Source organism: Papaver somniferum, chromosome 9, assembly GCF_003573695.1.
Source record: "Papaver somniferum cultivar HN1 chromosome 9, ASM357369v1, whole genome shotgun sequence".
NCBI lineage: Eukaryota > Viridiplantae > Streptophyta > Magnoliopsida > Ranunculales > Papaveraceae > Papaver > Papaver somniferum.
The window spans coordinates 189,189,746-189,201,723 of NC_039366.1; positions in this window are offsets into that span (position 1 = coordinate 189,189,746).

Sequence of the window (11,978 nt, forward strand, 5' to 3'; positions counted from 1 at the left end):
CAAATTTGATCCAAAGCCCTAATGTGTATAGTCCTTGTCTCTTTTAAGGGAACATGAGACAAGATGTAATTTTCAACACAATTAAATTGTGTTGAGGTGAGCAGTGGAATGCTCACCACTAGGTTCCTGCACGGAATTTGTAACACCCTTTTTTACGAAAAGTTTAGACCCGACTCTTCTCTTCATTTGAGATTTTCCCTTTTATTTTGAAACATTCAATATTTTAGGAGAAGAATAGTTAACTTTACGTACCCCAGGATAGGACTTTTGAACAAGTTTAAGCACATTTTCCAAACGACTTGCCCTCCATTGCAGTTTGTTGACATACCTTAGTTTATGTTTTTACTTGAAAAAGCGTGTGAGTCTGCGACCCTCAATGGTATAATAAGGACATGTCGGCTTGGGTATCGATTCAGGAACGACATTAGCATCTAAACACAGAGTACCTGAAATATTAACATAGTTTTCATTAGTATAAGAAAAATACATCACATCCGCAAATGATTTTGATGAAGAAACATCAATCAAATTATCAAGATTGAGATGAGTATTGATACATTCATCAAAATTGATAATTTCACGCCAAGAGTTATACACTTAATCCATCATCTTCTTCAGAATCATAATGATCAGATGTTTCATCAAGTGTTGCAGCAAAACTCTTGTTGCCAATGTATTTCTTTCGATTTGGAGGCAAAGTAACTGAACCCTTTACACTTGAAGCACTATGGCATATCCTCATCATCAGTATCGTTAGAGTCTTTATTTTTCACAGGAATACGATTATGTGGATTTGCTGAAGTATGAGGTTTTTCTCTAGTGAACTATATTTATTTTCCTAAGAAGTTCTCTAAACTGTCTTGTGGTTAATGAAACTGAGTTATCAAGATCTTCATCTGAAAATTCGGCAACATCAAGATTTTTTACATAGTTTATTAACACTTTCAGTTTTGAGAGTTTTAGTGTTTTTCTGTGCCTTGAACGCAATATCCTTTCTGGCTTTGGATTGCAATTCATGATCAAATATCTATAACTTTCCAACTAAGGTGTTTCTGGAAAGAGTTGCAAGGTTATTTCCTTCCATGATGACATGTTTCTTAGACTCATATCTTGCTGGTAAAGATCGGAAAATTTTCGTCACAATGTCCTTTTGGGGAATAGTCTTCCCTAACGCAAAACATGCACTAAAAATTCTAGACACTTTTTGATTAAACTCATCAAACGAATCCTCAATAGACATACAAAGATTTTCCCAATCATAATTTAGGTTTTGAATTCTAGCTTCTTTCTATGAGGTATCTCCTTCGAATACGGTTTCTAAGATATCCCAAGCATCTTTAGACTTAGTGCAGGATGTCACATGGTGCTGAAGATATGGCTTATGGTATGAATAATAATCGTTAGAATTATGTTTTTCAACACTTATCTCGGCTTCACTATATTCTGCTAAACTTTTATAAACAGTGTTCCCGTCTCTCACAGTTATCGGATAATTGTATCCTATAACCACAAGTTTCCATGTCTCAAAGTCACGAGCTTGTAGAAAGCAACGTATATAAGTTTTCCACCATAAGTAATTTCTGACATCAAAAGTGGTGCGTTTATCGATATTGCGCTCATGTCCATATAGTCAGATTACTTCAAACACATACTTATTAGATCTTACACGTGTTTCCTGCTTTGATACCAATTGAAAACGTGGGGGTACCAATATACACCACCAAATTTTACTTAGGAAACCTGTATAAACTAAACTCAAATATAATTTTGAGAGTTCAACTTAATGAATCTCAATCAGGAAATATATGAAGAGCTTATATCTCTTTCTCATACAATCAGAATGTTACAGAGACAAGTCCGTGAACCTGATTATACCGTGAGAGTACTTTGACGATTCCAAAGATCATTAATATCCAAGAATCAATCAAGTTGTATCCAACAATTGTTATGGACTTATCTACTTGAATTGATTTTAACGTACAACCTGTGATATAATGCGGAAGAGAAATAACACAGACACCGGTAATTTTGTTAACAAGGAAACTGCCAATGGAGGAAAAGCCTCGGGATCTAGTCTAGATTTGAACACCGAACTGTATTAAACCGCTACAGACTCTAGCATATTATCAGAACTTCATACTAGAATATAGTTAAGACCGAATTAAACCTTCACAACATTTTAGTTACAGTCGCGCTCCTTACGCCTCTTAAATCCCATTAAGACTCCGCGCAATTGATTCCCTTAGCTGACTTCCTTTACATCCTAAGAGTTGTTTCAACTAAATTGAAGACTTTAAACCAATTTTCCTCCTACAGATAAGCCTATATGTGATTTCTGTTCTGATCGAATATCAAGGTGAGGTAGGAAATCCATTGCAATATACAAAGTCTAGCAAACCTCAAAATTCGGTTTTATGACACCCAAAGAGCAACCTGGATTATTATTCACCTTACAAGTATAAACTTGCTTGGAATCACAAAGTTTGATATGAAAAACTTTGTGATTTCTATATAACTTGTTGATGGTATTTATAAATGAAGTTGTAGTAAGATGATTCGTTCACTCAGACTTGTTGAGAATTTGTTTTAAAACTTCATAACAAAAATAAGGAAAATATATACAAATATCGTGACGGGATGAAGAGATGACTGGGATTCGGGATTCCACCAATTCTCACATTCATGCGGTTCAACTATTAATTCCGGACAATTAAAGCTCATAAAATAACAAACATCGACTCTAAATATTTGCCAAGGTAGATTTTATAAAGAATTATATGTAAATCACAAGCATGACGCATCAAAAGTACCTAAGACTAAGCATGCGACATCAAATGAAATCAAAAATAATCAAGAAAAATCATAAATCAATTATAATAGTGCAAGCAGTCATAAAAGAATTAAATAGAATTACCACATGGGTCAAAAACAGCTTCCTCCGTCGTCCCAGTGATGGGTTCTAGCTCCACATGGTGAAAACACACTCAAAATAATTTTTCATTGCTCAAAAGTGTTTACAAGTGGTGAAAATGAAAAAAAAATATTGAAAACCGGGTTTGTAACAATTATATTTGTTACAAACCGAACTGCTACAGAGAACGATAAATATGATGTGTCGCTGGCACTGTAGCAAAACGACTGTCTACTACAGTCTAATGTTCTTCGTGTTCTTGAGGTGCAGCAACAGCAGAAACGACTCTGCAACCTCTAAATTCTTCTCTGCATCTCACCGATCACCTCTGTTTTCACCCCTAACTCTCCATCCCCTCTCCAAGACATCCCAGAACCCTTTATATACCCGCATCATCCAGAAAATCTTCGTCATAATTCCCAATAATCTTCTTTTATTTCTCGGGAATATTTTCCTTCTTTATCTATTTTTTCATCCAACCACGGGTGTAATTCATCTCTAGTTGCACGCGTTATTCTTCAGCTCAACCAATACAACACGGTTCAACTAGATGTGTATACGTCTCAGATAACGTTGAACTTGCAGCATCCACATTAAAACTTCCCGAGAATAATTCGACCTCTGTTTTGCCGAGTGTATATCCTTTTTCTTTTCACACGCGTCTTCTGAGCTGGCTAAGTCCAAAATATTTCGCAAGATCAAATCGAATCAAACAAGATACACAATGTCCAAATCTCCACGCAACTGCCAACTATACTTCAAAACCAAAACCCGAGAAATAACTTTCTCCCTGTTTCACCCAACACCGGATTATCCAACCCAAGTTTGTCGATTTGAAGGCCTATACCATCCCTGTTAAGCCCAAACACGTCCACTGAAACCAATTACGACGATTGAATCTCCTCCAAAACCTCCAAAAATCCGAACCTTAATTCTGGTCGGTGAGAAGCAATTTTCCCGCCACTTTTGAATTTTAAATTATAAAAGATGACCTCCCCCTAATCCTGTATGGGTGTACCTTTAGTACTTGCCTAATGGGGTGTAAATAGTAATGGAGGTGCCCCTTAGTAATTGAGTGCCCCTTATCCAAAGTAGGGGTCCGAATAACAAATTTCCTCCGGGGGTTCTCCGAGTAATTTTTCGAGCCGATTTTTCCAAAAATGTTTATTTCCCAAAAATACCTACAAACACACAAAACACCATAATAAGTACAAAATCGAGTACCAACAATACAGAAAATTGAGGACAACTTAGACACAAAAATGTGTCTATCAAATACCCCCAAACTTATTATTTGCTAGTCCTCGAGCAAATTTATTCTAGAAAAGAAAATTTTAACTCATTAGGTGGCCCTAGTGACCGAGTTATAATATCGGGAGGGTTTACCATAGGTGTACCCACAAAACCTTTACTTCTAATTGGTCACAAGTATCCGAAGAGCTATGAGGACATACATATTATCAACCTGTCTCCAAGTAACTAGAATGCCAAAGAAAATAAAGGTGCCAACTCTAAAGCTAACTAAAGAAAATGGGAAACACATCCGCAGCACTGCTAGATAAAGAGATATCCGCTACACAACTAGATAAACATTGTAAGATGCGTCTGCTGATTTACAGCTGGATAAGATTAGGAAAGAGATAAAGATGAGAGGGACATCTGCTACACAGCTGGACTAATTACGTGTGATGAGTTGAACCAGTGTTGGAAAGATCTTGTACCATATGGAAAGCGGACTAACAAAGCAACCAATATGCATCTTTCTTCGACTCTCTCATAGTGCTCAGTAGAAACAACGTCTTCTTCGGTCTTCAACTGTTGATGATAAACTCTCGAACCTCATAGAACCTTGACAATTAAATCTTCTCTTCGATTTCTTGCTTGACTTATAAATTTCTACTTCCTCATGGCCTTATTGAAAAAAAAAAAACTAATTATAGAACAAAAAGAACGTAATGATGATATTTTTTTTTTTTCATTTTTCATTTTTTTTGACACAAAAATTACAAGACATGGCCATGAGAGAAGGACTTTAAAACTTGGGACTTTGCAACTTATGATGTCTTGGTATCATGAACTCCAACAACTTATATCATTTGTTATTGTAACTAAGTCTTCAGCTTTGATTTTTTTTGAATTATTCTTTTATATTGTTGCTTCTAAACCTTAAACGTCTTCTACTTTCTTCATAGATTTTGATATCGCTCCGCTTGTTGATGATGATAAGTTTCTACTGAGAGAGAGTCGTAATCCAGTAACTAAGACTACATTGTGAGGTTGCTTTGTCTTTCTGACATTTCCTTCTGACCTACTTGCCTTTCCATCATGGATGGTTAGTTCCATCACGGTAACCCTCTAAAAGGAACAGTTCTCTCCGGAATTTCAAAGATCTCAATGTCTTTTTCTCTAATGTCTCAAAAGATTGTTATCCTAGCATTCCAATTTCCATATTTTCGGTGAGAAACAGTATATAAACTTAGCTAATCGGATACTATGTGATGCTAGAAGATTCAAAAATGCAACTAAAAAGTTCTTCCCAAACCCCCAAACTTAAATCTAACATTGCCCTCAATGTTCTAAAGATAAAATTAAAACCATGAACAAGGAGAAACTGTTACCACTTGAAGCAAAAGAGTTAAAGAAAGATATTACCGTGTTGCATGAGCATGGGTTACCTCCCAAGAAGTGCTAAGTTTAAAGTCTTCAGCCAGACTAAGAAAGGATTAGTCACCTTATAGAATCATAAAGTAATAGCCGGAATAACTGCGGATCACCAAAACCAAATAAGGTATCACAAGTAAAAGGAATCTGCAACATGCCAAGAAAATTAACGAATAAAGCACACCCATGTCTAGTTTCCTATTTAAGACAGCTACATTTAGCTGTGGTTCAGGTTCAGGTTCTATAACTGGGTCTAGATAAAATATTTTCATAGACTGAATCTCCTCGTAGCTAAGATCCGATTCAGGTATTAGAGTCTGGAAAAACTCAAGTAAAAACTTAGAAGCATATAATAACCTGACTAATTGGGTATCCTCTAAGTAAATCATATTTGACTCACACAGCTGACCACAATGAGAGTGGTGGTCTTCCTTAAGCAAATGTGTCGACCCTATTGTCCTAAAGTAATTAGGGTTAGTCTCAAAACTTAATAACCGACACATCTGAAAATCATAAGTTCCCACAATTGGAAGAAAAGTTTTTGGTGGGAAAACAAAGTCAATCTTGGTATCATAGCCTGGGTTAACCACATCAACCAGAGGATGGGTTTCTAACAACTGAGTTTCTTTATGGACATCATTAGGTTCGGGAAAATGTGTATGAAGATAATCTTGTAAGATGGTTGAGGCACAAATGTCAAGTCTTACACGAGGGAACTTTCTAAGAGTTAAAGCACAGGGATAATGATAATCACCCCCAAACTTAGAGTTTTCTGTGTCTCTAGAAAGACTAGTCACAACTTCCCTAATTTCTAGGTCATCAGATTCCTGAAAATGGTCAATTGATTCTTCTAAGTCTGGTTCATCTTCACTCATCTCTACGGGTTTACTTTCTTTGTCTAAGAATATTGTTTTTAAATCGCTAGACTCAAAATAAACTTGTTCCTCTAAACCTTCGTTGGCTTCGTGAAAAGGAAATACTACATTGTCTAAAATGGGGACATTTCTAGTCAAATCCTCGTCCTTTTGAATAGGTGAATAATTATTAAAATTATTTGGATTTGTACTAGAATTAACATTAATATAAAGCTCATTGGGAGTAACAGATTCCTTATCACCATGCCTAAATATTTCAGATTCTTCATCAATACTATCCTCATCACAGTCATCGTTATAGTAAAATGAAAATGATCGAACCTCATCTAAACAAGTAGTGTTACCAATTCTAACATCTTTATCTTGATTATGTGAATAACTATTTTCATTCTCAAGGGTATTATTGGATACACTACATTGGCAATTCAAGTTATTTCGAGAAATACTTTCGTTCGTCTCTAACTCAAGTCTACGTGTCGACTCAGCTATCCTCTCAAGGGTCTCTTCCAAAGAAATATCCCTTAGTGTTGGATCTAAGTTTTCAGTTAACCTATTGAGGATATTTTCTAAAGAGGATTCATTCGTTGTTTTAGTTCTTTCGTCCATAACTACGTTATTCACCTCAGCTAACTTACATGTCGATTCAGCTAACTTACGTGTCGACTCATCCAAACCCCTGAGGGACTCTTCTAGAGAAGGAATAGGAACTAGTACTATAATCTTCTTGCTCGTATGACTGATGCACGTGCGGATAGTAATTGGGCTCACCATGGTATGACCCATAACCTTCAAAAGGTTGGAGTTCCCAACCACTATTCACACTATGGTCATAAAAAGAATAATGTCCATATTGTTCAGTTCGATAATCATATTCATTCTGATGGCTATTATAATACCAGTTTGACATTCTCAAAATAAAACCCATTGACAGGGGATTCGTGGGTGGACAGAGTCCGAAACTTGGTAATTGCATAAGTTTGCAAACCGGTTTATGAATTGAGAAGTTCTGATGACTCCGGAACTTGGTTGTTGCATAAGTTTGCAAACCGGTCCGCGTACTGTGACTCAGCCGATTCACGAACGGTTCAAGTAATTGTACTTTGTACATTTATAAACTATGTCGATTATGATACAATTGCAATTAAATTATTTATATGAATTAATTTGCATTTGATCAACTCTCTAATTAACACTAGACTCATTTGATCACATGATTATGACTCAATATTAATGTCTTGGTGAACATGAAAATGATTGTTAAGCTTTTAAGTTCAAATCGACTGGTTTCGGCTAACCATGTTGAACATACTCTTTATACACGGTTCGGCTACGGTTTACCTAACCATAGTGTATATCTTCTATATGTGAATAAGATTCAAAGATTTCATCTAATGGTGAATATTTTTTGCTTGGTTCCAAAGTTATTTTTATCTTAAACCTAAAGCAACCTAGGCTTTGAAGTCTATATAAGGGGAACTCTTGGCAGCCGGGATCTTTGAATCCTGACACTACTTTTTGGTGTGTCCTGGTTGTATCTAGAGTCGTCCTCTCCAAAAACCTGTTAGAGCATTGCTCGGTTGAACTCGCAAGCATTGCTATCTCAAGCTTGTTTGTCAAGTTTAGTTGATCAAAACTATAGTCTTGATTTTTAGTCTACTAATAAGAGTTTCAAACTAGGATAGATTGTGTAGTTGGGCTTTAGACTTTACAGCGCTTACAACTGAAGACGAAGATCTACTGAAGAACTCGGAGGAACTTCATCAACAAAAGATATGTGGAGACTAAAACTTATATATCACTTAGAAGTCTATTCTACTCTATTTAATCTCCTATCGAGCCAAAAGTCGTATAGCGATATAGACTTTCATATCATACACATTTGTTATTTCGATCTAAGTATAACTCGCTTATCTATTTTTCGAAATATGTGTTGGTAGCTTTTTTCTTTAGCTACATTCATTATTATTCTTGACGGGTTTAGTTTGAAACAATTTATTTGTTGGAAACTAAATAATGAGTCAAAAGATGATCATGTGGAAATTTTCTTGAAACATCTTACATGGTTTGTGTGAGGCAATCATTTGATGTCGACTTGGAAAGCTTCGTATTGATCATTCGATCACTTGAAAATTGCTTATAAGCTAATGGTTTCTGTGAGACAACCATTGTCGTCTTCTAAGAATGTTTCAATGATTAAATGGGAGTTTAGAACTAAAGCCATGTCTGGAAAAACATCACAGTATGCATACTTAGTGTACAAACTGTGTTGGTATTATTCAGGTCCGGAAACCAAGTTTACATACCAGTATGCAAACGGTTTTAACTGAGAAGTCCGGGAACCAAGTTTGCATACCAGTATGCGAACGATTCTACCTGAGTTAGGTCCAGGACGACAATTTGCGTACTCGTTTGCAAACTAAGTGGTGAAAGTTCTAAAATCGGTTAAGTATGTTCTCATACTCACGAACAAATATATTTATGAAATAAGGAATGCAATCTTTGCAAACCGTGGCCTAATGTTCATGAATTGATTCTTGTACTTTGTACATTACGAATCATTCTGATTTTGCTTCAATTGGATCATATATACTTCTATGTGATTTTGGACAGTTGAACAACTCTATGAAACATGATTAGATTCATTTGATTATCTTTCATGATTGATTGATCATCATAGTTGATCTAGATGTGTTAGATGAATGTGGTTAAGACAAAAGTGTTCATATGACTAACTTTAGTTAATTATTATTGAGCCAACTCAATATACACGTTTAGGTACGGTTACCCATATCTAAATGAAATTATATTTCATTTGTGTGTGACAAACTAAGACCATCTAACTGTCTGAGATATTACTTTAGTTTCATCTTAAATCATATTTTCATCTAACGGTGAATATGGAATGCTTTGTTTCTAAGCTAACTTAGCAAACCCTGATTTGAAAGGCTATACAAAGGAGAACTATAGCAACTGGGAAACCTAATCTCCACACCTCATGTGTGATACTAGTTGCGACTAAATTCGATTCTCCTTTAACCTAGGTTTTTCCTAAAATCATTATACGTTAACGACTTGAACACTTCATTTAGGATTCGTGAAGCCAGATCCAACTATTTTCTCTGTAGTTGTGTATTCTGATCTTACTTGTTATATCGTGTTGAGTACTATCTTCTCTAAGATTTGCTCGAGATTTATCTCCAATAGGTAAGATATAAAAAGTAATCACAAATCTCTTCGTCTCGTTCTTTGTGATTCCACAATAACTTGTTCTACTACCATATAGTTAAGTTATTGTGAGGTGATTGATATTTCTAGGTTGTTCTTCGGAATATAAGTCCGGATTATCAATTGGTTCCTGTGCACCTTAATTTATCATAAGACATAACAAAACTTTATAGGTATTTCCGTGGGAGACAGATTTATTTATCAGAATAGACATTTCTGTGGGAGAAAATTTTGTTTATAAGTCTTCGACTTTGGGTCATAGTAACTCTTAGTCGTGGATGAGATCAGCTAAGGTAATCAAGTGCGTAGAGTCCTGCTGGGATTCAGATGAGTAAGGAATGCGACTGTACCTTGATCAGTGTGAGATTGAGTAGGGATCAACTGCATTCCAGTCTGAAGTTAATTTGTATTAGGCTAGTGTCTGTAGCGGCTTAATAAAGTGTAGTGTTCAAATTTGGACTAGGTCCAAGGGTTTTTTTGTATTTGCAGTTTCCTCGTTAACAAAATTACTGGTGTCTGTGTTATTTCTTTTCCGCATTATATTTGTTTATATAATTGAAATATTACAAGTTGTGCGTAGTTCAATTGGGAAATCCAACCTCGTTTATTGGGTAGTAATCGATTGACACTTGAATATTTGTTTTTGACACCGTTCAAGTTATTTCTCATATCAATCAGGCTCACAGGTTTCTATCTGTTTGATTACAGATTGTATTGAGAAATAGAGATACAACTCTTGGATATATTTCCTTGATTGAGTCTGATTGTCTAGTTGATTCTCACGGAATTATATTGGAGTTAGTCCATACAGATTGCCGAACGAAATATTGGGCGTGTTTGTTAGACCCCCGCTTTTTCAATTGGTATCAAAGCAGGCAAACACATTAAACAGGCAATTGGTATCAAAGCAGGCAAACACATTAGAATTTTGTTAACCTGGTTTTAGAAGAAGAAAACCAAAGGTTAAAGGAGAGTTCTTCACTATAACTAGTTCAATTGACTCAAATGAACTAGTTAAGAGAGTTGTTCAATTGCAAGGAAATCTTATGTAACTACACAAGACACAATTGAAGCAAATATGATTTGATTCACTCGAATCGGTTCATGAACTTTAATAGCCACGGTTTGCAAATGCATTCCTTAGTCTTTTAAGATTAAGTTCAGAAATCATCTTTAGATATATAACCTTCTCAAGTTCGCAGACTAGGTTCACGGACTTAAGACACCGGATAGAGTTTACAAACTCCAGCAGAAATTCTCGGGTTCGAGAACTACGCCGGTTCGCGGACTTGGCTCACGCAAGTAGTTTGTCAACTCTAGTAGAAATTCTCGGGTTTGAGAACTTCGGCAGTTCGCGGACTGAGTTCGCGGACTTGGCACTTGCCATACTTCCGGTTCTCTTTATCAACAAAGTTCGAAAACTTCGGTTTAAGGAATCCATTGGTTATGTAATCTAAACTCTCATTCCAATCATTAAGAAATTCTTAGAGGACGTTATATAGTTATTACACTATTTCTCGTCAAAGCAATTTTCAAAGTGATTGAAACATTCATGACTTTCGTCACTAGGTAAAGATAAACTTGGTTGAAGCGAAAAAGCTTACCAACATATATTTCGAGATATAGATAGGCGAGGTATACTCGGTTCGAAATACCAAATGCGTATGATCTAGTCTATATATATAGCATACGACTTTTGTCTCAAAGAGTAGGAGATATAATAGATAAACTTTTGAGTGAAAGATAAGTTCAAGTCTTCACATACCTTTTTGACGAGAAGTTCCACCGTTTCCTTGAGTATATCTTCTACTTATATGATGAATGGCCATGAAGTCCTTGAGCTCAACTACACTTACTAGCCTAGTCCGAGACTTAGCTATAAGAGACTAGAAATCAAGACTTATAGTTTTGATCACTAACATTGACAAACATGCTTGAGATAGCAACGCATGCGAGTTTGACCGAGCAGTGCTCTAACAGTTTACGGATCATTATGTAAGGGAGAGTGGTTTTCATTGTGATATGAAGTATTGACTAAGGGGGAGCGATACATATCACCATATTATAATTGTCAAAGTTGTGATACAATTGAACTTTGATATTGTGTAATGATACTATGACACTGTATAACAATATTTGAGAACAACTGTTTCGTATTGTTGTGGCTACGGATCTTCAACAACAATGATGCTGGGTCGAACACATTCATAATCACTGGAGAACTTGGAGTGGAGAAGAATTTTCAAGGAATGTTGAAGAACCAACGAAATCAAGCATGATGGATGAGAATCTACAAATTACAAATG